Source organism: Rissa tridactyla, chromosome 3, assembly GCF_028500815.1.
Source record: "Rissa tridactyla isolate bRisTri1 chromosome 3, bRisTri1.patW.cur.20221130, whole genome shotgun sequence".
NCBI lineage: Eukaryota > Metazoa > Chordata > Aves > Charadriiformes > Laridae > Rissa > Rissa tridactyla.
This window is the reverse complement of record NC_071468.1, coordinates 86,003,273-86,028,583: the sequence shown is the minus strand read 5'-3', so window position 1 is coordinate 86,028,583 and position 25,311 is coordinate 86,003,273. Positions and strand designations below refer to the sequence as shown.

The 25,311-nt window shown below is 45.1% G+C and overlaps 1 protein-coding gene across 3 annotated transcripts in view; it reads right to left on the bottom strand.

Moving 5' to 3' along the window:
* The window catches only part of BACH2 (BTB domain and CNC homolog 2), a 197,755-nt gene that overhangs the window by 162,754 nt on the left and 9,690 nt on the right, over window positions 1–25,311 (bottom strand). The window contains exon 2 of one of the 3 annotated variants that reach the window (XM_054194557.1): window positions 24,222–24,282. The exons of the other annotated variants lie outside the window; for them this stretch is intronic. The gene's annotated coding sequence lies outside the window, so the exon portion shown is untranslated. The remainder of the gene's footprint in view (window positions 1–24,221; window positions 24,283–25,311) is intronic. 3 annotated transcript variants of the gene reach the window in all.

Sequence of the window (25,311 nt, the reverse complement as noted above, 5' to 3'; positions counted from 1 at the left end):
ACTTCAAAGTCTCAAAATTGTTCTCTTACTGCTGGGACTAGGTGCTTGTGGTTTGACTTACTGCTGGGGAAATGGAAACTCACAGCCAACATTTCAGATTACTTCCCAACACTGCTGGGCTGCCCTCAAAAGAAAAACAACCAGAAGATGCCAAACACAAAACGGCTTAAATCAGATACGTAGAAAATACTCTGTGATGAACAAAAAGTGAAGTGCAATGGAAATGAAGGCTGAAGTTCCCAGTAAGTCATCATTTTAATCTTAAGAGTAGGACAGGATCCCTAAGAAGTAGCTCTGGCCAAGAGGTCCTGACCACTAAATTTAATGCTGCAGGTGCTGACTTCATGCTGCTGTTGTCTTCCAGCCAGACCGTTCCAGTTAAGCAGCCTTTAATATTTTCAGCCGAATCCATAGACTGAAACTCCATTTTTAAAGTGTAGCCATGCACACACAAAAATATACTTCAACTTGCCAATGAAGAACAAAAATACCAGATCAATGAGCATACAGGCTTAGAAATATAACCCTAATCCCTCACTTGTTAAGAAATCTCTTTCAAAGAAATGTTTATGTTAAAATTTAAAGTTATGTTCAACATTAATCTTAGGGAATTTTACAACAGAATGTACCAATTTTAAAAGGATTCTACAGTTTTAATGAATTCGTAGAACCCATAGACAGAAATTAAATGGGGGGGACCTACAGTGTTGGCTAGACATATTTCAATATTTGTTACCATAGAAACAAGCCAGCAGATTTAGGTTTTGGAGTTATCCTTGCTATAAAATATTAAACTTCTTACAGTTTTTGCATATGTATATTACGGCAAGAACACTGTCAATCCTGATAAAGCCCAAAGCATCTTAATTATTTAACAGGATTTTAGCTTTTTTTTTTTTAGCAGAGTATCTTTTAGGTTTTTTTTTTCTTAATAGACTGTATTTTAAAATCTTCCAATACTTCCAGAATACCAAAAAGACACTTCTGGCTGACAGAATAATATACAGGAGATGCATAGGAGATAAAGACTTACTTTTCCACGATGCTGTGGAGAGGAGGTAGATAAACGGAACACAAACATATTCTGATAAAGAAGATTCAACAGTAATGATAAAAATTATAACAATTAGCAACTGTGATCATTTTACCAGCTAAAAGTACATTCAATGTTATATTTCATTTGAAAGAAAGTTCACATTTCAAATTCGGTGGCTTTGTTTCCACCCCTAGCAATGGAGAAATGCTGAGGTACAGAATTTAAGTGGCTGAGATAACATCTCAACACTTCAACGCTATCAAATACTTCTGGCAGATGCCTGAGAAACAAAACAAACAAATGCTTTGTCCTTTCATGCTTCAGAAGAGCATCGACAGTTGTGTTCAATCCACAGCGCACCCACCACACGAATGGATCAACAATTCAAATGAAGAGGACGAATGGATGTTTACTCCGGCAACACTCCTTCAAAAAGGAAGAAGGAAAAGCTCGTTTGGACAACTCGAAGGGTGGAGGGGACCTACGGCTCAGCTTGCCGCCCAGAGGAGTCCTGAGCGCCATTCATTGCTGGGACACGAGCTGAGCCGGGAGCAGTGGGGAAGATCAAGACTTGGGCAAGCCCAAGCTCACCGCTGCCGGGACTGGATATGTGCAAGCGGCTTTGACCCCGATTTCACAGCCAAAACCAGTTGCATGTCGCAGCCCTTGCTTTTTGTTTGGATTCACAAAAATATGTTTACTGGAGGCTCAACATGAGGCTTCCACATGACAAGAAAAAATGAAACTTGGGAGTAAAAGCCATAAACCACACAGTTTCAATACCATATTCCAGCACTGAAGGGGACCAGGAAAAACAGCAACAGAAGCAACGCAAATCAAAATAAAGAAAAAACCCAAGCTAGGCTGAAACACGCTCTTCTTCCAAGAATTAAACAATGCTTTTTATGAAGTGTAAAGATAAGCAGTGGGACTACCTTTTCCTAATGCTTCTGAGGTCAGTCCTCTAACACAGGTTCTCAAATAGCCAATTAAATGTATGCAGTCCTCATCAAACTGTTACACTCACATGTATACCATCATCTTAAAAAAGCCCAATAGCTCAAGCCTCTTAAAAAAAAAAAAAATGGAAAAACTTATTATTGAAGGCTTGCAAGACAACCCTTTAACTAATGGAAAATCTTCAAGACTTTAAAAGAGGAAAATGGTAAGACGGCTTAATTTTAAATGAGTAAGAATTTAAATGTCACTTCCTGCATGTGACATCGATTTGAAGAACCTTGCATTTTTGTTTTCTTTGGTGTGGTTAACGGTGGAATCTTTGTAGAGTACATTTCTATGGCATTTACTGTTGCATGTTTATGTTCGGCAACTGCTTTGCATAATTCTGAACACAAAAAAAGCAGATAGTGATTTTTCCTCCATAAAGAAGGAGAAATCTAAAGAGTTGCATGCTACTAGGGCTTTCAAAGAAAGAAAGACTGGAGAAAAACTCTCCAAACACTCAAGGGAAAAACACACAATTTCCTTTCACTGACAGCTGCAGCGAGGTACAATGAATTTATTTTATCTGAGCGGTTATGTATACATGTTAAAGGCAGAGCAACGCTACGTACTACAGAGAATTTACCCACAGGAGTCCACATAGGCCACCACTATCACCCTGCAGTCGAGAGGTGGGAAGTTATTCAGACGTCTGAATAAATCCTGGAATGATAAGAGGTGCAGGCAGCACATGTCGTCAAAGACACGGCATCGCACACAGGCATTCAAATGCAGGGCTATAAACCTCGACGCACCCTCTCGTAGGTTCTCTGGGCCAGGCCTGCCCCTTAGGGAACTGGACACGGGGCTCCGGGTCTCTCATTCCCAACTGCCGGTGCAGGTTTCAACACCTCCGCACGTTTGTAAGTCAGCGGCTGGTTTGAAGAATCACTTAAGAAACAACAGCGTAGCTCTTATAAAGTTTTCTGCAGAATTCATATATACAAGTAAAATAAAGCAGACAGGAGGCCACGTACGTGCTGCGGGTATATCTCGGAACAAAAAAGCTATCATTCCATCCGACCACTCAGCTGACAGACACCTCTCCCATGCTTTGTCAACTACCCACCCCGCCGAGAAACACATGCACACCGTGATGGCTTTTAAATCATTTGAGAAACACCTCTCCAATCTAAGCAACAGTGTGCGGCACCGTTGGGGATGGCTTGGGTTGCCCTCCAGGACAGCAGAGGGCCAATGCCCAGCCACCCCATGCCTGGGCTCTGACCACAGGCACGACCCCAGCACCGAGTGACAAAAAGAAAGAGGAGACAGCAAAACCCTTGCAGCGGCAGCGCTGACGAGGAGGAGGAAGGTGCGCTCCGTTTCCGGACAACACGCTCCATTTGGTCTGCTTAAAATTTTAGAAAATAAACCAGGAAGATAAAACAGGAGATTGTGTTTCTCTGTCTTGTAACACAAAAAGAAAATAAATTTCAACCAAATAAAAAGTCAACACATGTAAAAGAAAATATTCTCCACACAAAAGGCAATTTACCCAATAGTTATTTATTCCCCTTTATACTACGGAGGCCAAAAGTCCAGTTGGATTCAAAAAGGGACTGGACCCGAGTTTCCCATCTCAGCAAGACTTTGGAAAAGAATGTAAATGTCTCATGCTTCAGTCTTGATCCAATAATAAAAGGGTAAGGCCACTATAGGATGTCACGACGTTGTATTTGCCATTCAAGGTGGGGCAGGAATACTGCTCTTTCCTCTGGAGCATCTTGTTGCCGGCCACCAAATTAAAGAGAGGAAATTGGGGTACACAGACGTGGATCTGAACTGGCACAGAAATGCATACAACTCCTCTATTATTGGGAGATTAACACGCAAGAGGGCTGATGAATGGGAAGGATTAAATATAGAACCAAAAAAATAAGCAAAATGATTAATTGCTAGGAAAGCGAAGTGATGATTTATGGAAGAGAAAAAGCAGTAAGGTTTAGGAAACTGACAGGAAGAAGCCGGGCGTGAGCGAGCTGCGGGCTGGAAGCCCTCGGAGTGTACGAGGCACAGCAGCACAGCACTCGCGCCCCCACTTTTGGCTGCCCCCCCCTCCTCCTCCATCCAGCCTCGGCCTGTGCAGAGCAGGCAGAGCCCACACAGGCAGCGATGAGAGGTTACTGGCTGAAAATAACCAACTTTAGAAACAACAAGCTGCAATTGGTTTTAAATAATGTCCTATAATGTGAAACAAAAGGAACTGGGCTCTTCACTCAATTAAACGCTTCCATGCGGTCTCACAGTGGGCTGGTAGCCCTGTCGTGCTCATGTCCTCGTATTCCAGTGCTTTCTAGAAATTTCTAAAAATAAGTGGATCCTTGTTTAACACTGTTTTCATTTATTTTGAGAAGGGATAAGTAAGGAATGGAAATGAGAGGCACTTTTAGCATATTTATTTTTATTTTTTGGGTTGTAACATCTCAACAGTAACCCATGCTTTTGGTCCTACACTTCTTTGCTTTGCAACCCCTAAGATAATCAAACTCTTTTGTAATCAACAAGCAACCAACAGGCACCCCAAAGCAGGATGAACCTGAGCAATAATCCAGCACCTTAAAGTCTATTATTATCAGCTGTTTGCTTGGTGCCTACAATCCATTTGCTTTTGTGGGAAATAATACAGAGGGAAAAAACCCAGATATGCTGTGAAACCGTAAAATCACTTCACATGTTAGCATAACACCTGCTTGATTTTTTTTTTTTTTTAACTTGATGCCATTTTTACATCACTTACAAAAATACTTTTTTCAGTTAAAAAAAAAACAAAACCAACACAACCGACTACATCCTCTTTGGGTTATGCTCATGAATGAGCTACTGTCTGCATTAGAAACAAGCACCTGGATCAATTCATGGGCATCCAGCGAAGCCCCTTGGTTTCCTTTCCAAACACTAATTTACAAAAGATACCGTCAAATCCCAGCCTGTGAGCTGTCTTGCTATTAAACGTGAAATCTCAGGGGTGGAAGCAATGACGTGCAGGAGGCAGAGGGGCTGCCTGCCACTGTGGCTGCCGATGGCCGGAGGATCCCAAGGCTCTGGCTCGCAGCATCCTCCCGCGGGAAGGAGACCGCACCCTCCCCTGGAGAGGGTATTAAGACACCGAGGCAAATACTTCTCATACTTTTCCAAAGGTCCATTATGAAATACTGTACTGAAGACTCATTAAGAAACAATTTTGCGCTATCTTTGGGAGATCTTGCATTTCCTCACATGAGTCTTTATGTGGGCTCATCCCCTTTACAGCCAAGTACTTTCTGCACATGGTAAACAGCAAGACCTGGATTTGCACAGCCAGACAGCCAGGAAAGAAGTCGCCTGAGACTGTGTGGAGGCATCAACACCCTTCTGTTTCAGCATAGTCAGCCTACTAAAAAAAGCCACTCAACAATTCACTGGGGACCCTTCCCACTGCCCTTTGTTTCACCTGGTCCGGATCCATACGTCCTAGGCAGAAGTTTCCCATCCTTTGCTACCCGGAGGAAAGGACAAGCTCAGAAGAGCTGTCACCATCACTAACATACCTGGGGGGGGGGGGGGGGGGCTTCAGGCTCTTTTAAGAGGGCCGAGATAAAACTCACCACCATCTACGCAGCTTTCCGTGCCTGTCACTCCCATCTCCCAGCACCTTGCAGCTTCTAAATTTTGCACCGTTCCCTCTCCCGCTCCGTGCCCCAGAAGGAGTTTTCTTTTGGACATGAGGACGCTCAGCACCCATGTTTCAGAGGGACTCCAGCAGCAACTCCTGTGCCACTGAAGGAAGATCCTCATAAAATTCAGAGTCAGGGCTTAGGGGATGCATTACCTTGATATACTTTTCTCATCGACGTCCAATTTTACACATTAGCCTTTTGAAGGAGCACCTTTTCATTCAACATAAGCATGCAGAGGATTCCCCCTCCACCCCATACAGAGATCTATGGGAATAGCACAGGTCATCTGCCATGATGAAATTCTGCATGAAGAGCAGTAATTAATTTTTTTGAGACCCTGAGATACATGGAAAAATCAACGCATGAAGCTCAAGTTTCAAGAAAAGAACCATTCTCAGTTTAATCTTGTAGGCTACGCCACACTGTATTTTCCACTCAGTGCTATACAGTCTCCCTATTAACTAAACAAACTCCCATATTTGATTTAATGGGAATGTGTTGTTCTAAACAAAATATATAAGGCAAGAACATTTACTTAAGCTGCCAAATATTTAAATGAAATTGAGAAGAAAAATCAGAACGGGCATAACACATTTCACAAAAGGGCAACTATAACAATAATTAAGTTGAAGTGGCCAAGAGATGTAGCAATAGAAAATCGGAAGCAATTAACATATAATATTCAAGACATTAAATCCATCCTGAAGACTCAACACTGCATTCACACAGTAAGACATGGTGATGAAAAGCAGATACTTTGCATAATCAGCAACAAGGTTTTTCAACAAGGTATTTCAAATATAGAAATCAAAACAGAGGAGCCTGGTAATGCCACACGGAGCAGAGCAGCGCTGGAAGCACAGTCTCGGTAAAACCAGGAGAACCACAACCCCGCTCCACCAGCAGAATCACAGCACGCGATCAGTGCCCACTCCCACCGCACTAGGGAGCCAACGTCACCCTCTAGGTTTGTCTTGACCCAAGTAGGCACCAACACTGGACTCTCTTCTGGCACCTTCTGAGGTGACCCTCCCCGCTGGCTTCCTTCAGAATAGGACATCACGGTCCAGCTCCCCTCCATCCCGACCACCACCACCCTCTCAGGCTCCCAGTAGGCTTACGCACATGCGTGGCCAGAATTCAACCTAACTCCAGGTTCACAAGTTACTTGCAGGGCGCAGAGGAATAGCTGAGGCATATAGATGGATTTTATGTGGGCTCTAGAAACCAACTTTTACTTCAGCAAGTACCAGACACATGTGTAGCCAGACAAAACAGCAGCTCCCTACATGCACTACCTTTTCTTTCAGCTGATGCAGAGCGGGATACAGTAAGTACTCTTTGGACATCACTTGCTGGTCCAGAATCACAGGGCTTATCCTCTGCGTCAGGGACCACCACTGTCTGCCCCTTCATGCCCTACTTCTCACTCCAGGGAGCCCCTGGGCTCAAGCGAGCCTGTTAACTACAGCACCATACCTCGCAGCTCCTCTCCGGACTTCCGCAATTACTTACACATTCTCCCAGAGCCTCTGCAAGCCGGGGACTCCCCATTCACGCAACAAGGGAAAAGGAAGGAGCTTGCCAGCCGCATTTAAGAGACACAGCAAGAAGCCTGATGGTAATGAAGTGCCAGGGTTTTATGTCTCAACTTGAGGCAGAACTTCAAGATGACAAAGAAATCATCCGCCCCACTGCAGGTGCAGATGCCAAGAGAGCCTTTTCCTTTGTTTTTCTCCTATGTTAATATTTCAAGAGGATGAAATTTATTTTTTTTTTTTTAAACTGAATTGTCATAGGCTTTGAAGTACCACCACACTTAACAGTGTAGGGCCTGGCAAACTCTGATCAAAATGGCTGATGAATTTCAGATATTTTTCGTTCTGTTATTCTTACGTTTGATGTTCACACTTTGAAACATGAAAATGTTGGAATGCAATGGTTATTCTTCCATGATAAAGGCTGTTTCTATCACAGTCTTGAAATACTGTAGGGGTTACACACCACGTGCACAGCTCTATTACTTTATGGTATCAAGCCCACAAAGTTGTTACCTGCAGAAAATCAATTCCTACATGGTAGTTATTACAGAACATTAATTTGCACAAGGAAAAAGTATGTTCTCCCTGGACTAATAACATTATCTTTTAATATTACAGTCTTTTGTCTTCTTGGGAGGGATGAGGAACATCAAAAAAAGAAAAAATATATAAGAAGAAATATGAGATAATGTGAGAAACCAGCTGACTTTTTATAGAATCATAGACTGGTTTGGGTTGGAAGGGACCCAAGTTCCAAGTTCATCCAGTTCCAACCCCCCTGCCATGGGCAGGGACACCTCCCACTAGACCAGGCTGCTCAAAGCCCCATCCAGCCTGGCCTTGAACACTTCCAAGGATGGGGCATCCACAGTTTCTCTAGGCAACCTGGTCCAGTGTCTTGCAACTCCCAGAGTAAAGAATTTCTTCCTAATATCTAATCTAAATCTCCCCTCTTTCAGCTTAAAATCACTACCCCTCACCCTATTGCTACATTCTCTGATAAAGAGTCCCTCCCCATCTCTCCTGTGGGCCCCTTTAGGTACTGGAAGGCCACTATAAGGTCTCCCTGGAGCCTTCTCTTCTCCAGGCTGAACAATCCCAACTGTCTCAGCCTGTTCTAACAAACACGTGCAGAGTCCTCTGGAAGGCTGGGATCCGCTTGGGCATCCCTTCGGTCTGCACAGTGCGGGAGCTCTCTGCACCCCAGTTTCAGACCCCGCTTTATCTGTGGAGTTGGGAAGGTAAGGAGGGGAATGGGCAAGAAGGGAGATAAGCGCCTGCCAGAGACACCACTAGGGACCCTTAAAGCAGACGATGGGGAAGCTATTAATTGGGAGGGCAGCATGGGGCTGCATCTCCTCGCTGCAGAGGCAACAGGGACTAATGGGAATGACACAGAGCTCACGAGGAAAGAAATGTGCTCAGATAAGTGGGAAGAGGCAGGCAAGCATTTGTGCCACCGATTCTGCTACATGAGGGTCATTCATCCTGAACCAGGTGTTGAATTTGTCTGGAAGCAGGCACTGAGCACAGTTTTTCTAGTGAACACCAAACTTACGCCGGATCATGCTAAGTGGCGAGGCTTTCCTTTCCTGGCAGGCTTTTTGAGGGAGGCCGGGGCCAGGTGGGCAGGAGGCTGTGGGATGGAGCCAGAAGGCAGCATCCCCCGGCCCAGGATGGATGCAGGGATGTGCACACACGCACGCCCGAACCCGAGTTCACCCGGCATGTGCAGCATCCCAGGCACAGTTCGTTTCTCATAAGCTGATTAAAGCCAACAGGTTTGTTCTCGCATTTACCGAAACACTCTGGGTATTTTGCCTCTGCCTGTCTCCCTCTGCTCACTTTAAAGAGCGGGCTGCAGGCGTCCCAAAAGAGCCAGCCAGCCCCACACAGCTCTGGTCTCCCTGTGGCCGCTGGTGGCCTTCCCTCCGCCCCCAGGCACCCACGCAGGGGCTCTCCCGACCCCGTCCTCACGGCCAACGCTCCTCCCTCTCCAGGAGCACCCCGGCGCCACCTCCCTTCCCCTCTCCATCGGAGCAGACATACGTCACACCACCCTGCTTAGTGCTTCTCCCCTCCAAAGCCAGCCGTAAGGAGAAACTAATCCTCTCTAAGCCCCGGGAAGGCAGGTAGCCTCCATTTTCCACGTACAGAAATGGAAGAAGGGGTGAAGAAGTTCAGCCTGTTCCTTTCGGTAGGTCCCCGAAGATCAAGCACCACACTGGTAAGCATTTTAACTTAAGCTCTTAGGCAATGCGGGGTAACCTACCAAAAAAACCTAACAGGCAGGTGCTGAATGTTTATGATATATTTGTTTTCGTGACACAAAACATTTATTCTGGGTGATTTCTCTGTGTATGTTCATTGCTCTGTAAGCTTGTGTGTGCGTGTGCTTGTGGCTGGATCCTCTCCTCTAATCTTCAAGCTAATTTCAGCCAAAGAATTGACTGGAGGCAACAGGAGCAATACATGCAGCCTTGTGAGCTTCCTTCAGAAATCTCTGCATGGACTACACGAGCCACGCTTCCCATTCTCCCAGCCTAATTGCCATACAAGAAAGGCAGGAGGACAAACAAAAGCTGGAGAATGCCATTTGCAGAAAACCACGAGGCAGCCAGCTGCAAAACTCTCCGGCACGGGAACTCACCAGCCCGCTGCCAGCATCACCATCGGACATCCTGCGGATTACCTGCCCTCTGGACTTCTCACATGCGTGGTTATTATGTAAGGTCATACGGTCCGACACGTGTATTCCTCGAAGTGATGGGCTCCCTGGACTCCATCCAGAGGATCAAGGAGAGCTTTGAGAGAACGCCGCTGTTGGGTCGGTTGTATCCTGTTTAGACACTTAACAGGGATGACCCTACTCTAGGAGGTCTAAGACCTCAGTGGAATTAACTAATTAACGCAGCGGAACCCCACACCCGCATTACATGTTACAGGAGAACGATCTCCAGTACAAACGCTGGTAGATATTATCCAGATGGAATATAAAAGTTGCTTTAAAAAGACATAAACCTTTTAAAACCACTTCATAACTTTAAGATTTTGAAGTGACTGAAATAAATGCTGTCTGCTAACAACAACATTTAAAGTGGGTGGCAATCCTGATTCTAGCATACTTAAGCTTTGCATCAGAACAAAACTATCATAAATTGGTTAAAAACCACAGCGATATGCAGCTGACACCCACGTATGTTATACTGGTGCCCAAGAACAAATGATATGTGTATAATATAGCTCAGTATGCTCCATGTATTATCGCTGTTAAGAATAATGCGAAGTACTTAAAATCTAAAAAAAAAATCTAATGCGGTTGAAAAAAAAAAAAAAAAGATGTAAGCCTCTCTTACACACACACATATTCCTCTACATTCCCTATAAAATCAGCATTGTTTACCAAAACATTCTTTGTATAGATAGTAAAATATCAACAAGAGATCACCAAATAAGAGAATATAAATGAAAGCATATTTATAACTATGATGTCCTCCAGTTCTTTTTTCCTATGTTCTTATTGTAATACATATGCTGAAAAAAAAGCAAAATAAATGTTATTTAGAAATACAACACATCGACATGGAAATACCACCTGAAACACAAAATATTAAGCTGCCAGACATGGCCTCTGAATAACAGTGATTCCTTTGGATATTCTGAGTAACTGCAGTAACAGGAAACCAAATAACAAAATCCCCTTGGTCAGGAGCAACTGTGCTCAAAAGCAATAAATACTGCTGCTGTGAAAGAGCGGAATATCATGAAAATCTCCCCTCTGTTTTTTGCAAAGAATGAAGTGCTATCTGACTCCTCACCTGTGGCTCTACAATACCGTTTATTCTGACTGACAAACTCATCTGCTTTCCCATCTAAAGTCTGCTTTATCTCAGTCTGCAGAGCTGCACAGATGCTTCTCCCATGAAAAATGAAATCCAGCCTGCTGCTGACACTAACGCTAGTAATCCCCAAAAGCAAGAACTGTGGACCCTTTGCAGTTTAAAAAAAAAAAAAAAAAAAAAAAAAGAGAAAAAGCTTTCCTGCAAAAACCCAAGTATCAGTTCTGACACTGTCCTAACATGAAATCATCCACCTGGCTTGAGGAAGAAGAGCTTTACCCAGCGGGTATCCCGCGATGTGGCCGAGCAGCCCCTCGCCTGCTGGTGCAGGGAATCTGGCAGGAGAAGGGTTCTCTGCTCTCAGCTGCACACCAAGGGTTTGCAGAGCATCAGTTGTTTCCTTCAGGACGGGTGGATGGACCCTCGGCAGAAGGCGCAAGTACAGTAACAGCCTTTACCCTGCTTCATTATTTGTTTTCCTTCTGTAAAACCCACTCCAGCAGGTGATGCTGCCACTAAATTTCTCAGCTTTTCAACTACCTGCAAACACATTAGCAAAATAAACGAAGGTGAAATGGCACTTCAAATGTTGGTTTCCCTGGGGTTCTTTCTGCCACAGAGGAAAATTTCACCAGGAAAAAAACCTCTATATCAGTGTTTGGAACTAAACGCTTGGACTAAACGTTGGAAATAAACTTAGACAGGAAAAGCCAAATCTTTCAGTTCATGAAACGAATTGATTATTAGCTTGCATAATCCCAAATTCTCCTCTGGTTAAACAAGACATTCAAGACAGTATAGACAAAAACCAGATACCTGCTAGTACAAAAAAAAGGCAAAGGCAAGAAAAATAATCTTTTAAGAAGACTGTATTAAATGCACACCAAACCCCTCTTCTCAAAGCCTAGCACTTATTTTTCCTGCATTTACTTTCCCGCGTTTAGCAGGTAATTTCCCTAACACCCTCAAAATGGCAAAAACTAATTCTAGGTTTTATTAACGATCGCAGACTACATCTCCTAACTGCAATCGTTCTAGGCTGAGCTTCACATAGTAAACACTGCATTCCACAGACTGACGAGCCGGCTTTCAGATAAACATGCTTGCTTAAATATCAAGTATTAACACCCTATGGCAATCCGAGTCCATGCACAGTGACTCAGTGCAATTATTTCAAGTATAACAATAAGTGGGCAGTCATGCGGATTTGTAACTTATTGGTTTAAGCATGAAATTAAACAAGCAAGAAAAATTAATGAAAACTATTCAATTTTAGACCAGACTGGATACAAAATATGAGTAAGTATTATAAACATGACATAATCTCATTTAAAGAGACTGTATAACACATAGGTTTTACAAATATTTACAGACATTAATCTTGTTAAGTTGATTTCCAGAGTTTTATTCAGTAACAGGATTGATTGGCTGGAGAAACACAGGCTCAGACAAAAAAAAAAAAAAAACCAAAACAAAAAAACAGCTGAAAGCTCTATTTTTGTCAGAATGATGGATTCTTTTCTTAAGTAACTTGTTTTGTTGTCTTTTGTTCCAAGACTATAAACATTATTAGCAGTTCTCCAACTGGCAAGAGAGGCTGAGAAGTTTCGTCTTCACCATTCTGGATTGCTTTTTGTTTTCTTACATGCTCTGAGAGTCAGGGAAGAGGCAACAACTTTGATTTCCCTTCCCTGTAAGACCACCTTTCTTTTGCCCACAGCTGGATTTTGCCTCTGAAGCAGTGCGTGTACATCTGCTCCACGGGCTCACGCTTGCTCTGATAAGAGATGGGTTGTGGATCCTGATAAGCATAACTACTGCAACCTACACACGTTTACATATCTGACACAACCAACATTAACATGCAGTTCCCTGTTGTTTATTTGCTTCCCATCATCGCTGACTTCCCACAGCCAAGCCTCCACACGGCTTTCATGTGGCCGCAGTTATTTCTGTTTGCACCGAGAGGTCATTTCGTACGCTGCTAGCAGAAGGGATACTGCTTTCTTCTGTGTGACTTCAGGCTGCTTTTAGGAAACACAGATTTCCTGCCCCCTTTCCAACTAAAGGCAAAGGTCAGCGAGTCTAACAATGAAGCACAGTGTTGCAGCTCGATGTTTTAGTGCTAGAAAATTTACCCACAAAAGCTAAGAGGACAATTGCTATATAAAATTCCACACGCGGTGCCCAAAAGATGTCCTGTCCAAAACATGTGCTTGTAAACCAAGCAAGGATTTGCACCCACCAAAACAATGCTATTACGTATAGGTTTTCCCAGAAAGACGATATGTGACTAAGCAAAGGTCCAGTACATTAAAATGTGTACATCTGGTTTTTTGTAAGAAATTAAAAGTACAATATATGCAATATGAACAGAGTAGGGTACCTTCTCTGCTGGACTCAACTGCTAATGGTCACGTTCGTGCTTTTCTTTTGTGTCATGACCTGCCCCAAACTCTCTGCTGTCCCCTTGACCTATCAAAAGCATTATACCCAAGGGGTGATTTTTTTTACATCAACAATGCTAGACCAATTATCCTCTTCTTTTCACTAATAGGGCTACCTCTGACTATCCTACCCCCGTGGTATTCCTCATGTTCAGGATCCAAGAGGAAACATACAGGAACAGCTTTGCCTTAAGTTTTCAGAGCAGTCTAACACCATCCACAGCACCAAGACCTCATTACATATTTATGAGCAGCCTATTTTCAAACAAGGCCCTTCCCAGGCAATGAAAATAATCACCAAGAAACCACATTGCAAACTGTTTCATTTTTTGGGTCAGAGCTTGAAAGCATGGTCTTAGCTGTCTCATACATGAATGTCAGCTTTTGTGCTCATGTTCACTCTAGCTCCTCCACTCTTTTTGGAGGAGACGGGGCCCTACATCTGCGCAGGTCAAAGTGGTGTATCTATGACCCTGTCAATCAATGGCAAGGCCCGTACCTATTTCACTGGACACAGCCTAGCGGTCTGCTGGTGGCAATACACTGCACTGAGTTTTGCTAATTTTCATTTCTGTAGAAGCTCAGTGTTCCCCACAACAGCGGTACTTTTTATTTATGCAATTTTTTATAAAGAGTCCCAAACGCATCATTCAGAGGAAATACTGGCAATATTTAACAGTAACTGTATCATAGTAGTTTATACTGTACACAAGAAAATGCCTTCTCAGATCACACTCATGGTTCACCCCACCATCAGCTTCAGGCAGCAGGGCTACAGATGCTTCAGGGCAAGGCTCAAGAAAACCAATGCTGGTCAATCACAGGAAAACCTACCCCATCCCATCTCTTCTGTTCCCTTCACCTTGCTGGAAACCAAGCTCTTAGGAGGATGGCTTATGCCCCAAAGCACCAGGCTGCCAGCGAGAGCCTCATTCCTTTGGGTTACCCACCGCAGTGCAGAAAAGGCCTGTGGAAACCTCTAAGGCTTCTTCCATAAAAGCAAAGCTGAACCACTTTCTCTGCCCCAGATGTTTAGGCACGTCTCATTCTGCAGCCTCTGTGATGAGCATCCAGCCACTCCTGCACATGACAAAACTCACCGTGTCGGGATCTCACCACAGCACTTCCCAAACTAGTCAAGCGTGGGGTGGAATAAGGACGCATGCAGAATAGAAATCCAGCTGCTTTTCCTGAATGGCTTCAGTGAAATTAAAACCTCCATCTACTCGCTGACTTCCTCCATTTAAGCACAATTACTTAAATGGCACGCATCGCTACAGAAAACAGGTGTGTTGTACCCAGGGGTTAGAGGAAGACAAAAAATATTTACTACATAGATAAGACTGTCTGTACGTGAGGAAAACAGACCAGTATAGACTGAACTTGCTCGGGCATCAACAGCCAAGAAAGAAAAGTTAGGAATGAATGGGGAAACTTTTACAGTTGCCTCTTCAGCTGGGCAGGAGAAAGAAGAAAGGCCTCCTGGGGGTTGATCAGATGACTCCTCTTTTGACTATTCTCCAAGTAAGGAGAGAGGCAGGAAAGGAAGCGTAAGCCCTACTGCCAGCAGAGCAGAAGCGTGCTCTTCTCATGCTTGGGTCCTTGGAGAGCTGCCGCCTGACCTGCAGCACACCATTATTTTTCAGTAGCCCTTCATCTCCCTGCTCTTGCCCTACAGAGATACCACTTCATGCTCCAGCCCCTCCACACCTTGGTTGAACTGGCAGACGACAGGACACAAATGGTCATGTAGCAGTTGCAAAGCACCTGGGACTCCTTCAGTGGGACCTGGCAACAGGGACTCCCTTCTCCAGCCCAGGTGAGCCACCGTGGAGTGGTGGCACAGGTTCCCACTACCCCCGAACCGCTGGAGGGCCTGCCCAACCCAGCCTCCGCTCTAGCACGGCGTTCCTCTGCCCAAGGGAAATCATTTCCCCTACACTGATTCACTGATTTGCAGCTGGTTAAATACTCCCCCCACCACCACCTCCTTGGTGAGCACGCACACATTCACATACACGAGCACATGGTCTGCAGCTGCGGGGAGAAACCCCAGGGGAGGCAGAGCTATTGATGTGCCGTAGATGGCCTGTCACCAGTTGAGAAAGCTCCCATCTGAAAGGATCTTCAGTATCAGACGTTCTTCACACTGTCCTAGATGAAGGATCAATCCTTAGTGCCCTAAGCCAAATCCCTATCTATAAAAATCACACAGATCCATAAAGGAAAAAAAAAACCACAAAACTGCTTGCAACAGACCGTGCTGCTTGGTCCATACGGCCCTTTTCCCCCAACCTCGCTGCCTTCCACACCTAAGTGCCAGGAACCATGTGCTGTTGTGCTGTGTTTCTCCTCTTTTGAGGATGGAGAAAGGCAGCTGAAGAGTGCTTCTTCCTATGGCCTTTGTTTTGGCCTGGGCCAGGTCTACGCTGCTGTCATGGCAGCCGCAGCAGCCAGGACCACCGGTGGGCTGTGCACGGGGCCAGCCTGGGCTGCAACCCCGAATCCCACTGGTAGCGAGACTCCTACGGTACCCAAATTAACCTGTTCTCAGTTGGGCCAGCAATATCGGTGCAACACCGCTCCCCATCTTAACTGGATCCTCTTTTTCAAGCTGATGGCTTTATGTGTTGCAGGAACTATTTTGTGACGAAGCAGAGAACTAAAGAAGCGATGGTAGGAATGGGACAGAAATGCTAACCTACTTGACTGGTGGAGTCTGAGGACGGCAAACTGGCCCACATCCTCACAGCCAAGAAGAGACCCGCAGGTTGAGGGTGGATTCTTGCACCTCAGGAGACTACTAATGAGAATGCCAACAAGAGAAAAATGAAATAAAAAGCTAGGTCACTGAGACTACTAAATGCCAAGAGGCACGAGAAACATACGCAGGAAGGCTCATTAATCATAAAATACCCTCATTGCTCCCTCCAGCTCCTTGCATTGGGGATCCAAGATAAACATTGGAGTTTTAATCTCTTCTCAAGAAATTGCACCAAACGACAAGAATTCTTCATTTGTCCGTGTTTGGGTTTCTAGGCAATAAGACTTTAGTACAACTCAATTCCACACCAGGTACTAGTTTTAAAATGGAGGTCAGACTGCCTTGACATCTGATGGTGGGAGGTCTGAGACACTGCACATGACCAAATAAGTCTACTTCTCTGAAGACACTGTAAGATTCCCCCCCCAGATTACACGAGAAGCAGCTGATTCTTTTTGTTGGTGATGGCTGTGTGTTTTTAATGTAAACGCATTTCCCCTTCTCCGGAAAATGTTCCCAGGGTATCATGGCACCCTGGGAGTAAGCAGGTATCTTGCTTGAAGGTAAAAGCAAAGGTTCTTCCTCAAGAGAACTGAGGAGAATTCACAGCCATGGTCCTCCCAGAGAAGACCAGCAACAAGCTCCCAGGGGAAAGCAAGAGGCCAGGAGCTCAAGACTGACCTCAGGATTTTCAGTCTTCCTACCTAATAACAACCGTTATGCTTGTACAATACAAGCTGAAAGTCTAAGATGCATAAATAAAGTCCCTACAATTAAATGCTAAAATAAGCTACGGTTGAACAGTCCAAAAAAGAGGACCTAACTACGTCAGATTTTTGGACAACTGCTCAAAGTAGGTAGTTCTTTCCACAAGGCCTCATTTTAAGGTGCAACTGTCATAGGAGGATGTAAGAACAGTTTCCTCTCTTGCTTTTGCCCTTAGTGGAGACTCCACGTAGAAGACCATTTTCCCCAGGGAGCAAATGGCACTGCTGCAGACTAAGGAGAGGAAACAGCACTGCAGGGGGGAGGCCCCACGGCGTGTGTGTGAGGCAATGCCAGCTCAACACATTTCCATCTTCCCCTGTCTGCTTGATCCCGTTTCTCCTCTACCACAATTCACTGACCCCTTAACTTTTTCCACTTTAAATATCTGTAGGCTTGCTTATGAGCAACACAGTGAAATGGCTGAATTTGAAACATCTTTTAAAAAAGTTGTCTTCACGCGCCCCCCCCCAGAGTGAATGTTTCATTGATACTGGTTTTGTTAATAGCTATTCTGGTGCAAGTGGATGTATAGTAAATGGCTGTAGAAGGGAGAGAGTGAAACAGGAGCCTTGAGATGGAAAACTGCAGTCCACTGAAGAAGCCCCATGTGAAGCCACACTTTCAGCCGAAGTTACCAGCTATAGATGACTGCAGAGCTATGAGATTTTGGCTTAGCCCAACACGAACACAGCTGCCCCACCTATGGCTTTGCAGCCGCAGGTACAATGGTGACACGCTCTAATGCAAGGCATGTTAACGTGCCACCAGAAGAGCAAGGTGTGTGATGCTCTTACCTCTGGCTGCTGCCCATAGAAAGGCATGGACCAGCATCGTCTGACCGAAGAGGCACAGAGCAAAGAGGTGGAAGGGCCGGCCTTTCCCTGCTGGAAACCTACCAGAACAATAACCACCTCACGAAGGGTATCACAGAAACTTCGCATGCTCACTGCACGCTGATGTCTGCACTGTCACGCTTCTGGCTCCTGGTGCCCTGTCCATGTGTATTTCATGCAGGGCGAAGGGGATACTCCTATTCCAGTGACTAGTTCAGATATCGATACAGGCACGTTCTCTGGGCATCTTAAGCCTCCTCTGTATCTGCTGAGCACAACTGGGAGGGGAGGGAGTAAAGGGAGGAAGATATTCTGCATTTATGTTTCCATTAATTCAGCACGAGAAACAGATCAAACGTTCATTTATTCTGTGTTCCAGGACACTTCTCCTATACACTATATATAGTTTCTCAGATACCAGCGTCTCCCTCACCTACATATTCACACTAATCCATATAAAACTATGAGTCACTACACAAAGTTCCATCCAGAAGAGTAAGCCATTCATCCTTTGGGGGAGGAGGAGGAGAGGGGAAATTAAGAGCTGTTTCCAATTTAATTGGCAGACTTTACATTTTTGTTCTGCTTCCACTGGAAAGTGTGGTGCTGATTTTTCTGCCACAGCTTGCAACCACAGTGAGATCTTGATCTGCTTCACTTATGTCTACCAGCAGGACCTCTAAAAAAATTTAAAATAAATTAGAATTGTATTTCAATTAGAATGCATGTTCTGTGTGCCGAATGAAATAACTTGTGCTGTTTGGGGGATTTAAATGTTTTAAAAATTCCTGCAACTGTTAGGCCCCTTTTTCACCAAACGGATGGTAAAATGATGGAGTTTCAATGGCACCCGGTAACTCTCATGTCAACTGCTCAAACCTCCGTGTTTTATCTTGAAAGCACAATACTTTCTGAACTCATTTTGAAAAAGGGAGAGAAGTAACATGGATTCACTTACGGTGCTCCGCAGCATACCCTCCCCTTTTGCTGTCATACAATAAAGCACATGTATGCCCCACCCTGACTTTTTACTGTATCTTCTAGTCAAAAACATCGTTTCCTGTATGCAAGCAGCTTTTTAGGGGTAGAGTTAATTTTGAAGTGAGGTTGCATAGAAAGCAGCAACTTGGAACAGATACGTGTTTTAATTCCTACATCACCTACTCAGACACAGGCGTTTTAATTATACGTTCCCCTTTCCAATGTGACAGAGGCCAGGGCTTTGATTGTCTTCCCATTTTTTAATCTTTGTGTAATTTCTGATTTTTTTTTTCAGCTGCTTCTTGGCTTTGCACCACCTTCTCTCTCGTTTTCTAATCCAATGATTCCAGCCTGGCAGCTGCACACAACATTTATAGCTATTTCAACTCAACCTCCTGCATCTCGTTCCTTTTTGCAAACAGCCCCCTAAACCAGGGCGGCCAGTCTTTGTTTCCTCAGCAATTCAGGGGCCATTCCCATGGAGTGTGTCACCCGAAAGACATGAAGGCTCTGCTGGTGCAGGGACTGGCTGTCATCCTGCCGGCGTTGAGATGGGGGAAGCCCACAGGAGCTGCCGAGCCCCCAAGACCACCATCAAGGCAGCCCTGAGCAGCAAATCCTCTGGAGAAGGACTAGCACCTTCGACTCGAGCTGCTCCCGGAGCTCCTGCAACGCTCAAGGAGGGATGCCCAGGAGACCTGATCTATACAAGGATTTTGGCAAGCAGACTGCAGGGTTACAAAGACCAGCCACCTCAACTCCAAAGCACGTAACACTCAAGAAAAAAACAGCTAGGTAGTCTTTTTGCAGGAGGTGAACTTGAGCCAACGTGCTACAAGACTTTCAACACCGTTTCCTAAATTAAACCAATTTAATTCTGTATGACTTTGCTAACAATTCACATACCTTGCTACATCTTTGTGAGGCATTAGATTTCCCTGCAGTTACTACTTTTCAAACCGCGTATCAAGCCTTAACACTTCCGCAAAGGTTGACTATCAGTGTTTTCAAAAGTGTCAAACGCAACAGTCTAGAACTACTGTTGGGTCCTTTAGCTGCAGCCTCAATTAACAACGAGATACAAGGTGGCATAAACATCAGAAAGACTGCTCTACTCCTCTGCTTGATATCTAATAGCTACATTTGACAGCTTAACTCGCTCAGGCTCCCCTGGAGCAGAGCGTTTGGAGCTCGTGTCAACCACAAGCTGATGCCAGATCTTCCAGGTACCTCCGTGGGGAAAACATCCTTTTCGTCAGTAAGAAAAGGAATAGGTAAACTCTATCCCGCTCCATAGTGGAACAGGCCGTGAACTGAAAACAAAAAAAAAAAAGGTACTCAGCAGGAACTAACGCTGCACGATCTGCTAATAAAGAAGGGCGTCATATTAATCAGATGTACGAATAAATCAGCTCCCTTCCATTCCTACCTCCTCCCCAAGCCAGCACGTGCAATTTTTTCTTCACCATTAGCATGACAGCAGCGTAGCTTGCTAGGCCATAGTGTTTCATCTGAAGCTTAAGGGAATATGAGCATACGTGCAACACGCTCAACAAATACCCAAGGCATTAAGCAGCACCTGAACAGTTAAGGAAAATCACGGTCCCTCAAGTAAAGATTTCATAATTACGAGGAAACAAATCTCTACCTGCAAATGTTACCACCAAGATTCTTGGGGTATGGCTGCGGAAGAAAGGCATCTCATCTAAAGAGACAAAGTCTCCTCACAAATTCCAGGTATTTAAGCTTTCTTTTTGTTTAGTTTTAAGGCTCACCAACAGTTTGTATCAGATATTTAAACCTTAAAGGCTATGAAATCATTTAATCTCAAAAAAAACGATCTTTGAAAAGCATACTCGTAACATACAAGTAACAATTAGGGAAAACTTTTTCTTTTAAAATAAAGTTACTCTTCTTGCCTTCTAAAAGTTGTGGAAACTTCTAAAGGTAGAAAAGGCCATGACAAAAAAAAAAAAAAAAGGAAAAAAGAAGAAATGCAACACTAGATAATTTTAAACACTTTGCATACCTAAAAAGGGCATATTAAACCACAACCTTAGTCATAAGCCTACAAGTGCAAATCAGTAAGAGCAAAGACGGAGCACCGCAGGCGCGACCCGGCTGTTGGCGCGGCAGCGGGTTAGAGCGCACGACAAGGCAACCCAGAGGAAGTGGGTGTCGTACCTCGCCCCGAGCATCTCCTCCTCCGCCCCCCACCCTCCCCTGACCCCCTGCAGCAGCCTCGGAGGAAGCAGACACGGCTCCCACATACTTTCCAGCCACCCTGCGCCAGCCGCAAAGTACGCACGCAGCCATCGGCACGCGTGTGAAAATACATACATGGAGCGCCAGCGTCGAGTCTTTCTGCAACGATTAACCTACTTGCAGGCAGCCAGACTTTCTTTTCTCTTTAATTCAAAGAAAAAAACCAAAACACAAAAGCAGTCCAAGGGGCAAGACAGAGACCTCTCCATCCCATTCGTGCCCTTTCCCTTTCTCCCCCGCTGCGCACACCTAACCCACACCTACGCAGCGCTGGAAAAAGGCTGTAAGCAGGGCACTACCCACCACTGCGCCCTGGGTATTGGGAGCTGTGGTTTTGAGATTAAATACCCAGCAAAAAAAAAAAAAAATTTCACCCTTTTGACCAGAATTTTCCATAAGTGATTGAACACGAGTTAGGAAAATTAAAAAAAAAAAAAAAAAAAAAGTAGTCTAAATTTCCTCTCATGCTCAGATGCGGCGGTATGGTTGAGATCACTTCTCTGCGATAAGCTAAAATTAGGGCAAAAAGGGCACATGCCAAGTGCCTGCGAGAAGGTGGCCGGCCATGGGGACTGCACTGCGCTGCTGGGGACACCAGGAGCCGGTGCCTGGGCAGCAGGACCTGGCCTGGGGGCAACCCTCGCAGGTGCCAGGAGGGCACCCTACCTCCACAGGCGTCAAATACATTCTGATGGTTTCTTTTCATCAGTTGTCATCCTTTTAAAACAAAAACAAACAACAAAACATGCAATCCTCCCCCCGCCCCCCCCCCCCAAAAAAAAAACCCCACCCCAGCAGCCACAGAAAAAGAAGTTTTTCCCCCATAAACCCCAAATAAGAAAGGACCAGAAGGCAACAAGTGGGGCTCGGGGAAAGAAGAGGTGCGGGATCTCTGCCCTTAGGAAAGCAACCCACTTTCCGAGGGTCCTCTGGAAACTCTTGGGGCACTTTGCATATTCTGCAACAACGATTTTCCTCTCCTTGAGCCGTTTCAGCCTCGCCAATACGCCAGGGGAGGGGCCCATGGGTGGGGAAGGAGGTAAAAATAAAAAACAAACACTGAAAAGCTATTTGTAAACTGTTTCACCCCGGCGGATCTCTTCAACTCGGGGTTTCTCTAACCGCCTGAGTGGCACACCTGCAGAGCAAGTCGGGGGGGGAGACACACTCCCCCCCGCCTCTATAAATACCGGGGAGGACTCTCGCCCCGCTGCGCCTCCTCAGGCACCTGTCTGCACAAGGGGATGACACCAGTGTGCCCATCTTCACGGGAATGTCATGAACTTTACAGTCAGGAAACAAATGGAAGGTGGGAAGGGGGAAGGGGAAAGAAGGAAAAAAAAAAAAAAAAAAAAAAAAGAAGAAAAGACCCCAACTGTATTTCCTCAGATAAAAACGCCCTGAATACGATTTCAGCTTTGCAACAGTCAACACTGCCCTTATCTGGGTTTCAACAAGTACAAGGTCTCGGGTGCCTGGTCATCCCTCCTTCACCCTGCAGTCAAAGAAAGCGGCTGTGCCAGCTGTTACACCAAGTACAGCTGTAAATCCTGCAGCCTCCTCTGCCCTGTCCGGGTGACCTGAAACCCAAAATGCCAAACCCTGCGATTAAGTGAACCCCGAACACCACTGCAACCCCCTGTGAAAAGGCAGGTGCCCATCTCCTCCGGTATCAGCTCGGCGCTCAAGGTCTGTCGTGCAGCACTGACCACGTTATCAAGTGAAAGGCTGGAAGCAAAGGCATTCCTCACAATTCTTGGTTTACTCCTAACCCAACAAAACGGCACCAATTCTCACCTCTGGGCAGATTACTTCCTTAAAAACAAACCAAACCAAACCCAAACCAACCTCAGGCGGTGAATCAGCCATTGCTCGAGTCACACGCACACAGAGGGCACCAAACCCCACTGACAGCTGCACCACCGATCTCAGCCCTTGCTCTTCTCCTCTCCTCCCAAAACTAGCAAGCTTCTTCGTAATGCTCTGAAGGTTTAAATCAGAAACATAAAAGCAGTGCTGGTGTAGGCACCAACAGGGTGGGGGAGAGCAGAGGGGGTTTGGCAGCCGATGGCTCCACCAACCGGGCACCCACTGGCAGGTCCCTCTCCTTGGAGCACAGGAGAGCCATGGTCACCTCCACCACCAACCGCACAGGGCTGTGGTGGGCAGGAGAGCCACCCCCATTGGTCCCACACCTCCTAGGAAAGTGAAAGTTTTGATTTTGGAAAACAAGGGAGCAAGTTCATAACATGCCAATCTTACAGAGAGAGCTTCTCGGGCTGTTCTGGTGGAGCTTTTGGGTCCCTCCATATGCAAGTCTACGCGGTTTAATTTTTTTGTTCAAAATCAGGCAGGGTAGGAGCAGTACTCGTACAGGTCGGCTCCTGAATGTCTTTCAACCAACAGCAGGTGAAAGCTCCACTCACGCTTGAGCCAACTGAGAAGCAAACATATACAAGAAGTTTTCAAATTCCAATCCAGCACCGTTCCTGAAAAGTAAAGCTCGACAGCTGAAACTAAGACTGAACCAGAAAGAAGTAAACTTTGAAATATGATAGTTGCAATCAGTTTAAAGGGGCAAGTGCATTAACTAACACTGTGGATGTTGGAAAATCTGCACGTAATCAGGATGGGCAAATCTCAAAGGCTGGTGTTCACATAACCATCCCCAGTATGGCTGTTTGTCCAGAGCTTAACCAAACTATTCAAACTCGCTGGTGTGCAAAGTCAGACTGCAAGGAAAAAAACCTTTCAGAAGTCCTAACTCTGCACACTGGGACACAGCTACCAGGATATTTTGGGTATTTACATGGACTGGAATTGGATTCTAGGAATAGGGAAATGGCTCTTCCCCTACCTTTTCCTCAACACCAAATCATTTTTTTTCTTGTTCTGACAATAGCAGAGCATGACAGATTTCTGCTCTTACCCCATTACGCTGCAGCAGGAGGCGGACACGGGCTGCCTACAGACCCTACAACCAAAGGTTATTCCTTTCCATCCAGTGGCTTTTGCATTGCCTGGTTACAGAACTGTGGCACCAGGGGACACCCTAAAACCATCTGCACCACAGGACAGTTACACACCAGAGAGGATGGCTTCGCTGCAAGTAATGAACTGAAGTTGCAGGGGGAGGACGACAGGTACCTGTGGAAGGAACAAGGAAGGTGTCGGGCCAAGCAAACCACTTTTGGTACCCGTATTTACCACTCCCTCCTCACCCGACCGCCCCGCCATGCACACCCTCCCTGTAGCACTCAAGTCTCTCCTGCACTTTGAGTTCCTTTGCTGCTGAGCACGGTAGTCAGTCCTTTCATGTTATTTTAGAGCAAACTGTAAAGACTTTAGTCCTATAAAGTTCTCCCGTGACATTACTGACCTTGTTACTCTTCACGCTACTCCAGTTTCCGTAAGAAAGAAAAAAGTAGTTAAAAAATTCTCAAGTGAGAAACGGCTGGCATCACCTTGAGATCAAAATATCTAGCTATAGGAAGGCTTTATAGCTTCAAGTTCTATACGGATAACACTTCAACAGCACAATCTTTTTTTTTTTTTTCCACCAAACAGAATCATGAAAAGCACCAGAAATATTTGCAGCAGGCAGCTAATACCAGTTCCAGCGTTCCTTGCAAGCTATTTTCACTAAATTAGTCTTGATAGCATCACAATTTGTTGAAGCAGGAAACAATATAAATTAACAAAGTCGTGGCAGTCTGGGGAAGGAGGGAGGGAACTAAGGAGGTAATATTCATCCGTTGAAAGTAGGAATTGTGAACAAAAACAAGAAGCATTACACTGATTAAGTAATACGCGGGCTGGTGTACAACAGAACTTGTCCGTTATATTTGCAACCTTGTGTTTTGCTTTAGTAACTGGGGCTAGACAAAACAATTGGACTGTAGCTGTAGCACAATGCGTGCCAGACCTGACTTGCTTTGATCTTAGGGAATGGTAAAAATTTTGAAGAGAAAGTTTGGAGATGATGTGAATGATGTTCACAGCTTTTTAAGCTTGGAATTTGGTGGTTAGTGCATTAAGCATTACTCACTTTCTGAACAAAGTGGAAAGTTAACACAAATTGGCAGATGACTAACTGTCCAAGAAACAGATTACTGAATGAATCACTGACTCTACTTTTAGTCTAATAATAAGACAAACGAAGAGGAAAAAGAAGGG